Consider the following 15,890-nt stretch of genomic DNA (forward strand, 5'->3'; position numbering starts at 1 on the left):
TAGGAAGAAAATTACCCAAAATATTGTGTCTTAATCATTAAACAAGAAAAATAGCACAGAGTTTTTTTGGTCTCAATGAAACAAAGAAATTATTAGGCACAAGACATAAAATCAGTGTGCTATTTGAATTTCACAAGCAGAGGACAGTTCTGGCCAAACAGCTACTAGAAGCTGCTCCACATGATGCTAAGGTGTCACTTTCTGACATCATAAGGTCTCCACTAATACTGGGTTTATGACACTTAGAGCTACAAAACACAATGAAAATGCCCTCATTTGGACCCTGAAAACACACAACACAAGATTCCTAGAATGCTGCACTGTTTATAATTCTGAGTAGTCGTCCTCACTCCATTCTGCCTGGGCTCTTGCTCAGTTCAAGACAGCGCCCTCATCTCCACCTGGCCACAACCCTCTCCTCTACCAACACTTCGTTGGCATTTGCCATGCAACCTCACTTTTTGTCTCTGTTACTGTACTCATACTAAATTCTAGGAGACCAAACACAACAATTTTGTGCATCCTCTATGTTTTCTTTGACATCTTGTACTCCTCTGACCTTCAGTTTTCTTGTCCCTTATAAATTGCATCTGGTTTCTCTGTCATTAAAAAGTTAGTGCTTTGCCTGGTGTGGCGGCACATGCCTTTAATCCCAGCACTCCAAAGTCAGAGATAGGAAGAACACCATGAGTTCAAGGCCACCCTGAGACTGCACAGTAAATTTCAGGTCAGCCTAGACTAGAGCAAACCCGACCTTGAAAAAAATTAGGGGGGCAGAAATATCATGGTTTATTGTCTATAATTACAGAAGCTGTCAATAAAAAAATTAGAGAGAAAACTAATATAAATAAACAAATCAAAAGTTGGTATACAAGTGTTCTGTGGTGGTTCAAGCACTTATCTATATTGTGATTCTCAGACTATCTAGTGCCTGGGGTCAAATGTACACTCTCACTAGGATCAAAACCTGACAGATTCTAATTTACAAAGGTTAAGCAGAGAAGGATAAGAAGGAAACTAAGATAAAAATGATACCAAAAGCAGACAGAAAACAATGAAATGGGTAGTCACTGTAACAAGCCATGGAGGCACACTGCTAGCATCTTTCCTAAGAAACAACCTGCTACTCATCTGTATGGAGTGCACTTAACTGGCATCTTTTATGCTGTGGGTCTGCTGAGCAGGAGAGACAAAGACCTACTTCTCCTAGCCCATCACCAGGAACACTGTGGAAAGTATGGTCTGGCCATCTATTGTAAGGGTCCTTTAAGGAACAACTGTGGTAGTTTAAAGGTAAATATGCTTCACAGCCTATGTATTAGGAATACTCAGTCACCAGCTGGTAGAAATGTGAGGTGGGGCCTTGCTGGAGGAGGTTTATGGGTGCAGCTTGCTGGTGCTAGCTAATGCACTCACATTGCTCCCCTGGATATGTGAAAGATGTGACGCCCAACAGCCTGTCGTGCTTTTCCCACCATGATGAAATTTCTCTTCGAGACTGTATGCCAAAATAAATCTTTCATCCCATCAACTGCTTCTATCAGGAGTTTTGTCCTAGCACAAGAACAACAGAACAGCAGCAAGCTTTGCTCTGGGACTCCTACTGGACATGTATCAGCATGGAAGGTCTGCGTTGTGGTCTAAGGTTTCCCCAGTCCAATCCTGCATCCTCTCACTTGCCCATCACAGGTAGATCTTGATTGGTAGGCTTGACCAACCTTGCTTGCTTCCCCTTGTATCGCTCAAATACAAATCCTACCACAAATACTCACCTTGCCAGCCTAATTCCATCTTAGTTCTGGTTAAGGCACTTGTCTGCAAAGCCTAAGGACCTGAGGTCCATTCCCCAGTACCCATATAATACCAGATCAAGGCGGCATGTGTGTTTGGAGTTCATCTGCAGTGGCTGGAGGCCCTGGCGAGCCCATTCTCTGTTTCCCTATCTGCCTCTCTCCCAAATAAATAAAAAAATAAACTAAAAAGTCTTTTTTAAAAAAAGAATGTTTAGGGCTGGAGAGATGGTATAGTGGTTAAACACTTGCCTGTGAAGCCTAAGGACCCCGGTTCGAAGCTCGATTCCCCAAGACCCACCTTAGCCAGATGCACAAGGGGGTGCATGCATCTGGAGTTCATTTGCAGTGGCTGGATGCACTGGCGTGCCCATTCTCTCTCTCTCTCTATCTGCCTCTTTCTCTCTCTGTCGCTCTCAAATAAATAAGTAAAAATAAACAACAAAAAAGAATTTTTAAGGGGAAAATGCTTCACTATATTAAAGGTGCTTGAGAAATTAGGAAAGGATAGAAAACCAGTGAGTTTGGAAGCACATACACCACCTTGTACACCCGGCTCTAAGTGGCCACAGGGAAGACAAACCTGGTCCTTTGGCTTTGACAGCAAGTACCCTAACCACTAAGCCATCTTTCCAGCCCAACATTTCGGTTTTAAAGTGACTTAATATGCATTTTGGGGCGGGGGGGTCAAGGTAGGGTCTCACTCTAGCCCAGGCTGACCTGGAATTCACTATGTAGTCTCAGGGTGACTTTGAACTCACTGCAATCCTCCTACTTCTGCCTCCTGAGTGACGGAATTAAAGGCGTGCGCCACCACACCTGACAATATGCAAGTTTTAAATGCTGACTTTGCCTAGGACTATATTCCAAATCAAACGTACAAATCCATAAACATTTATCAACTACTACTGTGGTGGTTTAATTCAGGGATCCCCCATAAACTTAGGTGTTCTGAATGCTAGGTTCCCAGCTGATGGAGATTTGGGAATTAATGCCTCCTGGAGGCAGTGTATTGTCGGGGGCAGGCTTATGGGTATTACAGCTAGTGTTTGACACACTCTCCTGTTGCTACTAAATGCCAACCATTAATGTGGAATGCTAAGAATATGAAAGTGAGTAACACAGGTCTCAGTTCTAAAAATACTTAAACTTGGTGAATTCATGAAGTCACTTTCTTATCAGAGCAGATAGATGTGCCCAAAACAACTACAAGAGTCTGATAGAGCTGTGAAGCTAGGGCAAGGAGAATTCTTCACGGGAAGGGGTATCTGAGAAGCAGCTTGAAAGACAGGGATTTCAAAACGAAGAAAAGCAGATAAGGAATATTCTAAATAGAGGAAACAATATGTCCTTACAAACAAGGGATATGCACATGTTCTCAAAATAAAAAGATGCCAGGCATGGCAGCGCCTACCTTTAATTACAAGCACAGGTAGAAGGATCACCATGAGTTCAAGGCCATCCTAAGACTACATAGTGAATTCCAGGGTGGCCTGGGCTAGAAACCCACTCTACATTGTAAAAAAAAAAAAAAAAAAATCCATTCTTCAGATATCATTATCCTTGACTGCAAAGGAGCTTTTAATCTTAATGCCCAATCTCATATCCTCTTAATTTTTTAACATAAATTCTTTTACTTATTAATGCATATTAACTGAGAAAAATAGGTTTCAATATATCTTTATACATACATTTAACATTGTTTGATCACATTCATCCTCACTCTTAATCCCTCTTCTCCCTCCCTCACTTCTTTTCTTTTCCCTAATATTTCTCCATTTCTCCTGTTCTTTGTTTTTGGATTTTTTTTTTAATTTTTTTTTTTTTGAGGTAGGGTTTCACTCTAGCCCAGGCTGACCTGGAAATCACTATGTAGTCTCAGGGTGGCCTCAAACTCATGGCAATCCTCCTACTTCTGCCTCCCGAGTGTGGGGATTAAAGGTGTGTGCCACCACAACGGGCGCCTCTTGTTAATTTCAAGTTTTTTCCCCTAGATTACATACAACAAAACACATGTAATACTATACAGTACTCATAACTCTTAACTATCCTGTCTCTCTCTGGCAGACCTCATTCAATATTCTTTGCAGACTCCTCTTTGTCTCTGAAATATGGTCATTTCCTCACATTCCTTTTTTCAAAAGTGAAAACCTTCTTGCCTAGCTGCTCTCATCCCCTTCCCATATACTCATGAATCTCAAGCAAGCCTGTATTCCACAACAGATATTGCTGAGCTTTGGAGCCAAAAATTTAGCAGTCCTCTGGACACATGAATTTCACATGTACCTCAAATTTAATGCTTACAAAATGAAACTGTCTTCCTCTTGAACCTCACTGTCCTCCTGCAAGGGTCCTCCACTGCAGTGACAAGACATCCAGCTGTTCAAGCCAATATTCTGGACATCACCCCTGACACCTGCCTCTCTCCACTGTGCTTACCACTTAGTCAGAGCCTCCGTGCTACCAACTGAGACTTTCACGTGCACCTGCCTACTTCTACCCATCCCACCTGCTGGTGGCCTGATTTCCTGTAACATGAACACTACAATACCCTCCCAACGGCCTCTCCACCTCTACTGTGGCTTCCTTCTAATTCCACCACAATGAGACATCTTATATCCACTATGGGCCCTAGCTGCACTTTGGCTCATCTTGTGCCATTAGCCCTACTAATTCTTTATCTCTAGTCACTTCCAGCGGTATCTCTTGTTTAGGATACATATGGATCTCGTGGAATTAAAGTTTTGTGCCACCACACCCACTCTTGTTCTCAATTTTCCATGTCAGCTGACAATTCTACCTTGGCTAAGATATTCCATCCAGATTGGCTTCACTCATATATTGTGGGAGCTGAATGTTAAACAGAGTGACAGGTATACTGGGGACACATCCAAAAAGTTAGTCAAAACTAATTTTCACATTCACTAGACAAAGGTCTATGAACAGATAAAGCATTTTTGAACTTAGCCTCATAATTGACAGACCATCCTTTCTGACACTTCTATTAAAGTCAGTTGTAAGGCTTATCCCAATTCAAGTAAGGAGAGTCAATCATGATACTGCACACCTTTTTTTTTTTTTTTACCATCAGTATTATATTAGGTATTATACATAATATAGAAACAACTTAAAGGATGTGAACTATGTGCATAGATTTTATGCAATACTAGGCCACTTTATATAAGGATTTGAACATCACCAGATTTTGATATCCAAGGGAGTTCCTAGAACTGATACTGCACACCTTTGATACCAGCACTCGGGAGGCTGAGGGAAGAGGATCTCTGTGAGTACAAGGCCAGCCTGAGACTACATAGTGATTTTCAGGTCAGCTTGGGCTAGAGAGAGACCCTACCTCAAAAGAAAAAGAAAAGCCTTTACCTCTTCAGATTCCTATTACAAGGGACACAGGTAATGGGAAAGAATAAGCAAAGTATTTTTTAAGTCTCCCACATATTCTTAGATCAGTACCTACCTGGCTTTTACATGTGCATTTACCTTGAACAGTACTGTTCAGTAGATGATTTCCATAATGATGACTTGGATACAGCAATGAGCTAAATATTTTTTAAAGATCCATGATCTGAGTCAATGTTAAGATATGCCATAAATAACTCATTTATTGTGATATCTTCCCCCTACCCCCACCCCTACCCCCCCACCCCCGCCAAGGTAGGTTCTCTCTCTAGCCCAGGAGGGCCTGGAATTCACCATGTAGTCACATGCCGGTCTCGAACTCACAGTGATCCTCCAACCTTAGCCTCTCAAGTGCTGGGATTAAAGAGAGAGAATGGAAGCAACCAGGGCCTCTAGCTGCTGCAAACAAATAAATGTGTGATCTTTGTGCATCTGGCTTTTTTACATGGATACTGGGGAGTCAAACTCAGGTCATTGGGCTTTACAAGCATGCGCCTTAACCACTGAGCAATTCCTCCAGCCTGTGATAGCTTATTTTAATGATCTGAGAACACTGGTTTATATTCTGGTTTTTGTGCTATGAGTGCTATCAATAAGGCTTGAGAAAACTGATCCATTGTGTAACTACTAAGAAGATTCAATTAAAATAAATTAAGGCTAACACAAAGTTAGGTTTTCTTTATGTACAGAATAAAATGTATTTCTATAATTCAGGAAAAAGTACAGCCCATGGAATTGCTTCCCAAACACCTGGTACACAGACACAACTCTCTGAAAGAGTCACTGAATCATTTACTAGCCTTGCACCACGAGAAGCACTTAGGTAAGTGGGTAGTGCAGCGAGCTGAGGAGTTCTAGGACAAACACACAACTCAGCCCCCCACTGGAAGGAAAACTAGACGAAAATATATCTATCGGGGCAAACTGGAATTAGGAAAGCATTTTTCAGCAACCCCAGAACTGCTGGGCTTTAACAGGGAAATCGAAACCAGAGCAAACTGCAGATAAGCTTAAAAAGTGGGCAGCTCTTCAATCCAAGTTATACTGCTGGGTGCACTTGATCCTGGGACTGTGTGGCCTAGTTTTGCTGGATGACCCTCTAATTTCTGAAAAGTGCTACAGGATCCTCCTGACAACAACCTCTCCTAACTCCAGCATGGAACTCTTAGCACTTCCGATGTGGATTTTACAGACAAAGATAGAACACTAGATCTGCCAAGAGTGAAAAGGATATCACTTTCAAAGGTTAAAAAAAATTTGCCCCCCTCCCCCATTTTTTCTGATGACTCCCCAATTACACAAGTGAGGCATGATAACCGGGGGCAGAGGAAGAAGTCCTGAATAGGCACAGACAAATCTGCCTGCTCAAAGAGTGAAAACTGCGCATAAGACACAGGAGTAAGATGCATCTTTCACATATACTAGCTAAGCTAGCATTGAAACAATATAAAACAACACCACCCTGATTATACTGTCAGCATATGATACCAAACCCATTTTGTAATGTTCAGGCAGTATGAGTGTAGCTTTTCATTTTCTTATTTTACATAAGATCATCAAGTTATACAAGAGATTTATTCTTAAAATTCTGTGGGCAGAACAAAATTTTATGAAGTGAAAGCCATTCTTCCTCTGAGAGCTATTATAAATCCAGCATGTTTCTATATATAAGCATGTTCCTGAGACCACAGATTTAAGTTATATTTGTGTGTTCCACAATAAAAGTTGCAGTGTGGTGACCACTTGTATAATGACACCACGCATTTCCACCTGCCTAGCTGATTTGGGCTCCAGGAATCTATTGTCAGTATCCAGCAATAGGAATGTTTATTCCAACTCAACAATAATGCTGCGGTTTCAAGGACACAGAAGAAGCCTAAGGCATAAATTCAGATTGGGAATTATTTTCAACTTGTGGGTTGAGCTAGAACAGCTGTTGAGGGTAGGTGCTGTTGGCCATTACTACAAAGAAGGCAAAAGGCAACTATTAGAGAAAGAGTCGCAATACCAATTACTCTCACTGACATCTGGAGACAGCATACTGCACCATGACTTTCCAAACGGAGTTGGAGAAGCTGTGGCTTTCTCTCAGAATTCTTACATGAATTCAACATCCAACGTCCTCTCCACTACGTGTGGGAATTTCATACGGCCGCAGCCTAAGGATGGTACTGACAGTTCTTTTCTAAAGTAAATCCCAGGTTTAAAAACAATTATATATAAATTAGATCTCCCTAATAAAAGAATCCTTCATTCAATTGCTAATCTAAGGCAAGTACCTTAACTGCCCAGCCACCTCTCCAGCCCCTCAACTGCTAATTTCAAAAAATATGGTCTCTATTAAATCCTTAAGTTAAGCCAGTCACACTAGACTAAGCTGGCAATATAAAAACATTATTGTAATTATTAATCCATTGGTCATACAAACAATTAAGTACCCAAAGTGACACAATAAATCAGAAACAGAAGAATTTGCTCTAGTGAATAAATGTATAATAAATGGAGAGATGGCTTAGTAGTTAAGGCATTTGCCTTCAAAGCCAAAGGACATAGGTTCGATTCCCCAGTACCCACATGAAGTCAAAGGCACAAGGCACAACAAGTATCTGGAGTTCGTTTCCAGTGGCTAGAAGACTTGGGTACCCCGCTCGCTCGCTCGCTCTCTCTTTCTGCCTCTATCTCTCTAAAAATAAATAAATAAATGTAAACTGCTTGTGAGTAGGGCAGTGTTCTAAGTTTGAAAAAAATAGCAGTTTATTTTAAACATAATGTGATGGTTTGATTCAGGTGTCCCCCATACACTTATGTGTTCTGAATGCTTTTGCCTCCAGCTGATGCAATTTGGGAGCTGAATCCTCCTGGAAGCAATGTATTGCTGGGGACAGGCTTATGAGTATTATAGCAAGTTTCCTCCTGCCAATGTTTGGCACACTCTCCTATTGCTGTTGTCCATTTGATGCTGGCCAGGAGGTAATGTCCACCCTCTGCTCATGTCATTGTTTCCCCTGCCATCATGGAGCTTCCCCTCGAGTCTGTAAGCCAAAATAAACCTTTTTTTTTTTTTTTTTTTTTTTTTGTCCCCATAAGCTGCTCTTGGTTGGGTGTTTTCAGCCAGCACTGTGAACTTGAGTGCAAAAGTAAAGTTGGTACTGGAAGTGGGATCATTGCTACTAGACACCGGAGTGTGTGGCTTTTGACTTTTGGAGCTAATTTTTGAGGAAGGAATATGAAAGAATTTGAAATCTTCACCTAAGAGGCACCTTGCAGTGCTGTAAGTATAACCTAATGGATTATTCTGGTCAGAGTTGAAAGACCTGAATGCAGTAAAAACTATGGGCTGTGAGGTTAGGCTTATGAGGGTGAGAAAGAGCTTTGTAGGAACTGGACTAAAAGCAGTTTGTGTGAGAGGCTTGCTGTTATACCTGTGTCATGAGAACTTGTGCAGGGCTGCACCGTGTAGAAATGGACTGCTATGAACAGAAAGATACAGCACATGAAACTGCTGCCCATTCAGCTGCAACCGTTTGAGAGATTTCAACCTCTGAGACTGGGCCAGCTGCGCTGGAATAACAAGAAGAACGCAGACTCTTTTGAAGGGGCCTGAGTGCAGAAGGAGTGTCCTAGTCTTCAGTCTGCTTTGTTTCCCACTGGATTAAAAACCTGGCAGACCACCTGGTATTGTGGAGTATAACAAATGCAGTAAAGAGAGGATCATTGAATTTGCAACACAGTTTTGTATTTTGGAAATGGCCACGGGCAGTGTGAGGCAGACTTGTTGGATTACCTGCATGAAGACCCAATGGAGCCATGAGGATGTACCATGTGTTGCAGTAGAGACTCAGTGAAGATGCCAGGATTATGGGATGGCTGGCAAGGAGAGCTGTTGGCACTGGATGAAGTTTTCCAAGACTATATGAGCAGCCTAGCTGGAGGGGCAGAATTGGAACTCCAAAGACTTTTACTGGTTAGAGTTGTTGTACTTGGAACTACAGTGTTTAATGTTTGCCCTGTTTAAATCTTGTATTAGTTGAATATTTCTTTGCCCAATGACATCTTTGCAATGTAAATGTTTATTCTGTGCCATTATAGGTTTGTTGTTGTTGTTGTTGTTGTTGTTGTTGCTGCTGTTATTACAGCTCAGTCAAAAGACTTTGGACTATGGGAATGCCTGAACATCATTGAGAATTAGAAAAACTAGGGGGACTTCTTGGAAATTGAATCCTCCTGGAGGCAATGTATTATTGAGGGCAGGCTTATGAGTGTTATAGCCAGTTTCCTTTTGCCAGTATATGGCACACTCTCCTGCTACTGTTGCCCATCTGATGTTGGCCAGGAGCTGATGTCCACCCTCTGCTCATGCCATCATTTCCCCTGCCACCATGGAGTTTCCTCTCCAGTCGTTAAGCCAAAATAAACCTATTTTTTCCTACAAGCTGCTCTTGGCTGGGTGTTTTCTGCCAACAATGTGAATATGACTACAACGTATAACTTTTATTATTACTACTAAATATTTATTCATATAAAGAAGAAAAGAAATTCTAAGCAAAGAAAAAAAAAGTAACCCGGGCATGGTGGCACACGCCTTTAATCCCAGCACTCAGGAGGCAGAGGTAGGAGAATCAGTATGAGTTTGAGGCCACCTTTAGACTACATAGTGATTTCCAGGTCTGTCTTGAATGGAGCAAGACTCTACCTCCAAAAACCAAGCAAAGAAAAAGAAAAAAAAAAAGTCAAGTTTATTGTATTTATCCCAACATAGAAACTAAACAAAAGAAGCATTTATCTCGTTTTCAAAAAAATAAATAAATAAAGATGCAACAAGAATCACACTAAAAAGATTTGGGAGGGAGAAGAGAGGGGAGAACTTAAGGAGAGGGTATTATACATATGTAAGTAAGTGATCAGATTACTGGGGGTGCAATAGCCTTAGGTCAGGGGAAGAGATTGAATAAAGGAAGGGTAGGTGGAGGGTTAATCAAAATTTAAGATGTTATGAATAAGCCATATGGAAACCTACTTCATTAGATAACAGCACACCCAGAAGCCATAGATTGTTACTAGAAATATTTCAATGCCAGGAACTGGATACCTTACAGTGAGTTGTTGGCCAGGGAGGTCCCTGATGCCCCCAAAACGTTATAGGTCATTTCCAAGGCTCTTAGTTTTCCACCAGAAATAGAGCTAAGACCCTACTGATGAAGACTTTCCATGCCTGAGCTGCAATGTCATTGAGAAATCAAGCTAGAGCTGAGCTGAAAACCTCCTCTTTGTGGACCAGCAGAAAGAAAACTGGAAATGGCTATGCTGCATGGAACTCTATGTGAGAGAGAAGTCATCAATGGTGGTAAATAACAGCAGACATTGCAAGCCTCAAGACTGGCCAGCCAAGCCAAATGAGCCAACTAGTACAAATAGTGACATGTCTGTTATGACGAAAACCAACCACTCTCTAATTGGAATAGAGGCCTCTGCATGGAAGGGAATACTTGCCTGGTACTGAAAACCGAGTCAAAAGCTTATGGCAGGAAAGATCATGAGCCCTAGAGGAATAATTCCTGGGTTACATGCAAAAATTATGCTCACTAAACTGCTCTGTAAGCATTTTTCTTTTTTTATTTATTGGAGAGATAGACAGAATGGTCACACCCCATTCTGCCACTGCAAACAAACCCCAGACACATCTTGTGCATGTGTCTTACATGGGTAATGGGAAATCGGACCTAGGTCCTTAGGCTTTGCAGGCAAGCAACTTAACCACTAAGCCATCTTTCCAGCCCCATAGCACTTTTCTGATTGTTCATACCCATGTTTTGATGCTACTTTCACTTTGGATTAGAAAAACTTCTCTTTTCATATGGTGACCACTGGGATGATTCAAAATGCACCACAGCACTGAGAAGAAGGTACAGTGGAGTGTTCACCACCACAGACACATCTCTAGCACCACTTCCACGGCTCAGGGTCTGCTGTAGAAGAGGAGGCGGAAAGACTGTAGAAGCCAAAGGAAGAACAGGACTGTTTACAATGTAGTCTTCCAGACAAGCCTGGCACTACTTTCACAAGACTCTCCTAATGAGGAAAAAAATAATGACATCAAAATAAAAAAAGGGACTAACTGAGAGGGGGAAGAGGATATGATGAAGGGTGGATTTGTAAAGGGGAAAGTGGGGGAGAGGAGGGAATTATGGTTTATTGTCTATATTTATGGAAGTTGTCAATAAAAAAAGTTAAAGAAAAAGATTTGACAAGTATTGATTGATATACCACTGTGCTAAAGTGAACACTGGGCTGGGGAGGTGGCCCAGTGGGTAACTCACATGCCATGCAAGTGTATGTACCTGAATTTAGATTCCCAGAACCCACATAATACTAGACTTGGTGGCATAAACAACTGTAATCCCAGAGTAGATGGACGGTAAAGACAAGAGAATCCCTGGAAGCTTGTGGGCCAGCTTAACATGTGAATGCAGTGGCAAGCTATAAGTGACCCTGCTTCAAATCAGCAGAAGGCAAGGATGGACACTCAAGGTTGTCCTCTGACCTCCACACATGTGCTATGGCATGCATATACCTGCATTCATACATGAATATGCACACATAACACACACAATCAACACAAAGTGGTAATAACTATATTTGCAACAGAAAGAAAATAAAACCTTAGTTATTCACTAAAAGAATTATTTAATGCACATAGCATGTGACCGCACAATTAACATGAAGAATAAATACTACTAAACTATTATTTGTTTCACTTTCAGTGCATTATTTTAAAATTCAAGAGGTAATAAGGAGGGCTGGAAGGATGGCTTAGCAGTTTAGACACTTACTTGCATAAGCCAAAGAACCCAGGCTCAATTCCCCAGGACCCAAGTAAGCCAGATGCACAAAGTGATGCATGCTTCTGGAGCTCATTTGTAGTGGCTGAAGACCCTGGCACGCGCATTCTTTCTATCTACCTCTTTCCCACTCTCTTGCTCTCATAATAAATATTTTTTTTAAAAAAAAGTAATAAGGAATCTGAGCATGGTAGCACATGTCTTTAATCCCAGAGCTTAGGAGGCAGAGGTAGGAAGATCGCTGTGAGTTGGAGGTCAGCCTGAGACTACATAGTGAATTCCAGGTCAGCCTGGACCACAGTGAGACCCTACCTGAAAACCAATAAAAAGTAATAAGGAGAAGATAACTGGTTTCCATGGGCTGGGGTAAAGGCATGCATACTAGGGAGATAAGGTTTCCTTGTGAGATGATGAATTTGTTCTAAAAAGTAGATAGATGAAGCAGGGTGTGATGGCACAGGCCTTTAATCCTAGCACTCAGGAGGCAGAGATAGGAGGGTTGCCATGAGTTCTAGGCTACCCTGAGCATACAGAGTGAATTCCAGGTCGGCCTGGGCTGCAGTAAGGCCCTACCTTGAAAAACCAAAAGAAAAAAAAGGAAATAATTCATATAATATAAAACTTATTATTTTAATACATATAGTTCAGTACTTAACAGTATTCACAGAGTTGTATAGCCATCTAATTACTTTTTGGGGTTTTTTGTTGTTGTTGTTGTTGTTCTTGTTTTTTGTTTTTTCAAGGTAGGATCTCACTCTGGCCCAGGGTGACCTGGAATTCGCTATGTATTATTCTCAGGGTGACCTCAAACTCATGGTGAGTCTCTTACCTCTGCCTCCCTAGTGCTGGGATTAAAGGCATGTGCCATCATGCCTGGCTTGAATTATATCTTAATGAATGCATTGTCAAAAGTCGATGACAGTAACATTTTTATTCATTATGTGAATTGCTACAAAAAAATAATTACTTATTGCAAGGAAATGAGTTAAACATAGTCAAATATTCTTTATGTACAATTTTCTAGGAAATTATTCCTCAAAGGGTTACCCTAAGCCACCTACACACCTATATATGTGTAAATACTTTTGAAAACATAGAAATGACATTGGATAACTGCAGATTTTGACATATTGTTAAATTTTTAAAAGAAGAAGGTTTAAATTCCAGTAAGCCATATAATACAAAGACACCTGTTTTCCTGGGAATTAACAGTTGTAAATAGAGACAACATAAGTAATTTCACACATCAAGCTACTCAGGGTTCCTCTTTCATCAAGATAGCACACCCTATCAGTAAGTGACTATGGCTCGTTTTGATAAGATCAAAAGGGAGTGACTGCTGCAGTAAAATATGTCTACCAGCCAAACTAGTTCACTATATCGGTTTAATGACACGAAATCAGTCTTAACATGAAGTAGCAAAAAACAGAAACTGCTGAAAGATTTCATGGGCCAAGGTTGTAAATTGCTTTGAATCTATTAGATATGATGTGTATCCAGAGAAGCAGCTTTAAATTATGTAGACAAACAGCACAAACAATCCTCCCTTAATGCTAAAACTGCTACAGATGTTGCAAATTCATCCCCACTACGGTTATCCTTACACTTCCCTCTTACCATGACCTTAGCACATACTGGAACGTCAAGAAAGGGCAAGCGCTATATAGAATTAATCTTTCGCTGTTACATTATATAGATGTCTTACAGCCATATTATTTCTGAAAGGCTAAAAGGTTATTTATTTTATATTTAAATCTCAATTGCAAGAGTTAATACAAATGTTCATGCATAATAACACAAGCTGTACTTACATTACTTCTGGGGGGGGAAATATTGTGAAAAACATCAACTAACCAATAGAAAAAAAAAAAAGGATGCATTCAAAATCACAATTCAGACATATCGCAATGGGCTGGCAATGTAGCTCAGTTGGGAGAATTCATGCCCAACATGCACTACACCTGTGTTCTTTATATTAAATTGACAGAAACTTTCTAGTTTATAACTGGAAAAGCAACATGTCATAATATGAACTATAATAAAAGAGAGTCTACCCACAGAGGATTAAATGTTGCCAATACAGCAAGATCTCTCATAAAAATAACCTTATAACGATTAGGAGCCTTGCAGAAACCCTCCTACAGCAAATCCTGACCTTGTTGGGGAGAAAACAAGCTTTAGCACCATGCCAACAAAACAGCTGCCAAAAATGAATTCTTCCTTATTCTACAGACTCATTCCTTTCCTCCATTAAAGTGACTCACGCTGTCTATTGTTGTCATGTTTTGACCATCTATTGTATACAAATATCTCATACAATTTTTATTAAACAGAGGTTTTTAGCATGTTAATCTCCTCTGTAATACCAACCACTGAGGAAGGTGTACTTTCTTTTCTGTTTGTATTTCTGTATGTCTCACTATGTAGTCAATGCTGGCCTTAAACTTGCAGCGTAGTCATGGCTAGCCTCACACAACAATCATTCTGCCTCCATCTGCAGAATGCTGGGATTATGTGTGTGCACTACTGCACTGGGAAGAAAGATTATTTCTAAAAGAATTTTGGTGCCAGATGTGGTGGCTCACGCCTTTAATCCCAGCACTCGGGAGGCAATGGTGGGAGGATCGCCATGAGTTCAAGGCCACCCTGAGACTCCATACTGAATTCCAAGGCAGCCTGGGCTAGAGTGAAACCCTACCTTGAACCCCCTGCCCCCCTCAAAAAAGAATTTTGAAATACAGATTTATAGTTTGACTATAATAATTTTGTTCTTTACTTTTCTATATTAGCTCTTTTTTCCTGGAGGACTGAAAGAAGCTATAGAGACATTAAAAGGTACAAAGTATTCTGCCTTCAGAACACTGAAAGAATCATTTAAAGAGATAATAGTACAAATCAAAAAACAGTTAAGGGAATGCACTAATAGCTTTTATTCACAGATAGGCATTCTCCCATAACACCAGTGACATAAGACATGGACAGCTAGTCACGATCATTCCTCTGAGCGCTCCTCTGGCAGTATGTATGACAGATCACATTCCATTCTCATAGGATCAGAACAAGAACACAACAGTAATGGCATATGCTGCCTATGGCATGGGCCTGCCACTCACAGAACAATACAGCTGGCTCACACAAAGTCAGAATTTGGCTAGAGAAGCTAACGATTTTGACTTGTACTTTTTGTCTCAGGCTATATAAGCCCTGTTCATACACGACAACAAATGAATAATTGTTGAGATATCTAGTGAAAGCCTCGTAAAGGTTCAATTGTCTCAAAACTTCTAAAAAAAAAAAAATAGGTCAAGTCATTGTGTTTTGGTTGTTTCTCTGTTTTTATTTTTTTTATTTTTATTTATTTATTTGACAGGGAATGGGGGGGGGTAGAGAACAGGGACACCAGGGTCTCCAGCAGCTACAGACAAACTCCAGGTGCATGCACCCCCTTGTGCATCTGGCTAGCATGGGTCCTGGGGAATTGAACCTAGGTCCATTGGCTTTGCAGGCAAACACCTTAACTGCTAAACCATCCCTTCAGCCCTGTTTTTGTTTTTCAAGGAAGGGTCTCACTCTAGCTCAGGCTGACCTGAAATTCGCTAAGTAGTCTCAGGGGGGCCTCCAATTCTCAGACATCCTCCTACCTCTGCATCCCAAGTGCTGGGATTAAAGGCATGTACCACCACCCCCAGCTAAGTCACTGTGTTTTTAATAATGAGCTATGAAAGTACATCAGCCAAATTAAAACAACCATATGCAGAGCTGGAGACACAGCTTAGCAGTTAAGGCACTTGCCTACGAAGCCTAAGAACACATGTTTAAATCTTCAGGCCCCACATAGCCAGAC

At 40.9% G+C, this 15,890-nt stretch overlaps 1 protein-coding gene across 1 annotated transcript in view; it reads right to left on the reverse strand.

Moving 5' to 3' along the window:
* Window positions 1-15,890, reverse strand: part of Wdr70 (WD repeat domain 70) — a 266,830-nt gene that overhangs the window by 134,074 nt on the left and 116,866 nt on the right. The gene's annotated exons all lie outside the window — the stretch shown is intronic.

The sequence above is a fragment of the Jaculus jaculus genome, chromosome 13 (assembly GCF_020740685.1).
Source record: "Jaculus jaculus isolate mJacJac1 chromosome 13, mJacJac1.mat.Y.cur, whole genome shotgun sequence".
Lineage (NCBI taxonomy): Eukaryota > Metazoa > Chordata > Mammalia > Rodentia > Dipodidae > Jaculus > Jaculus jaculus.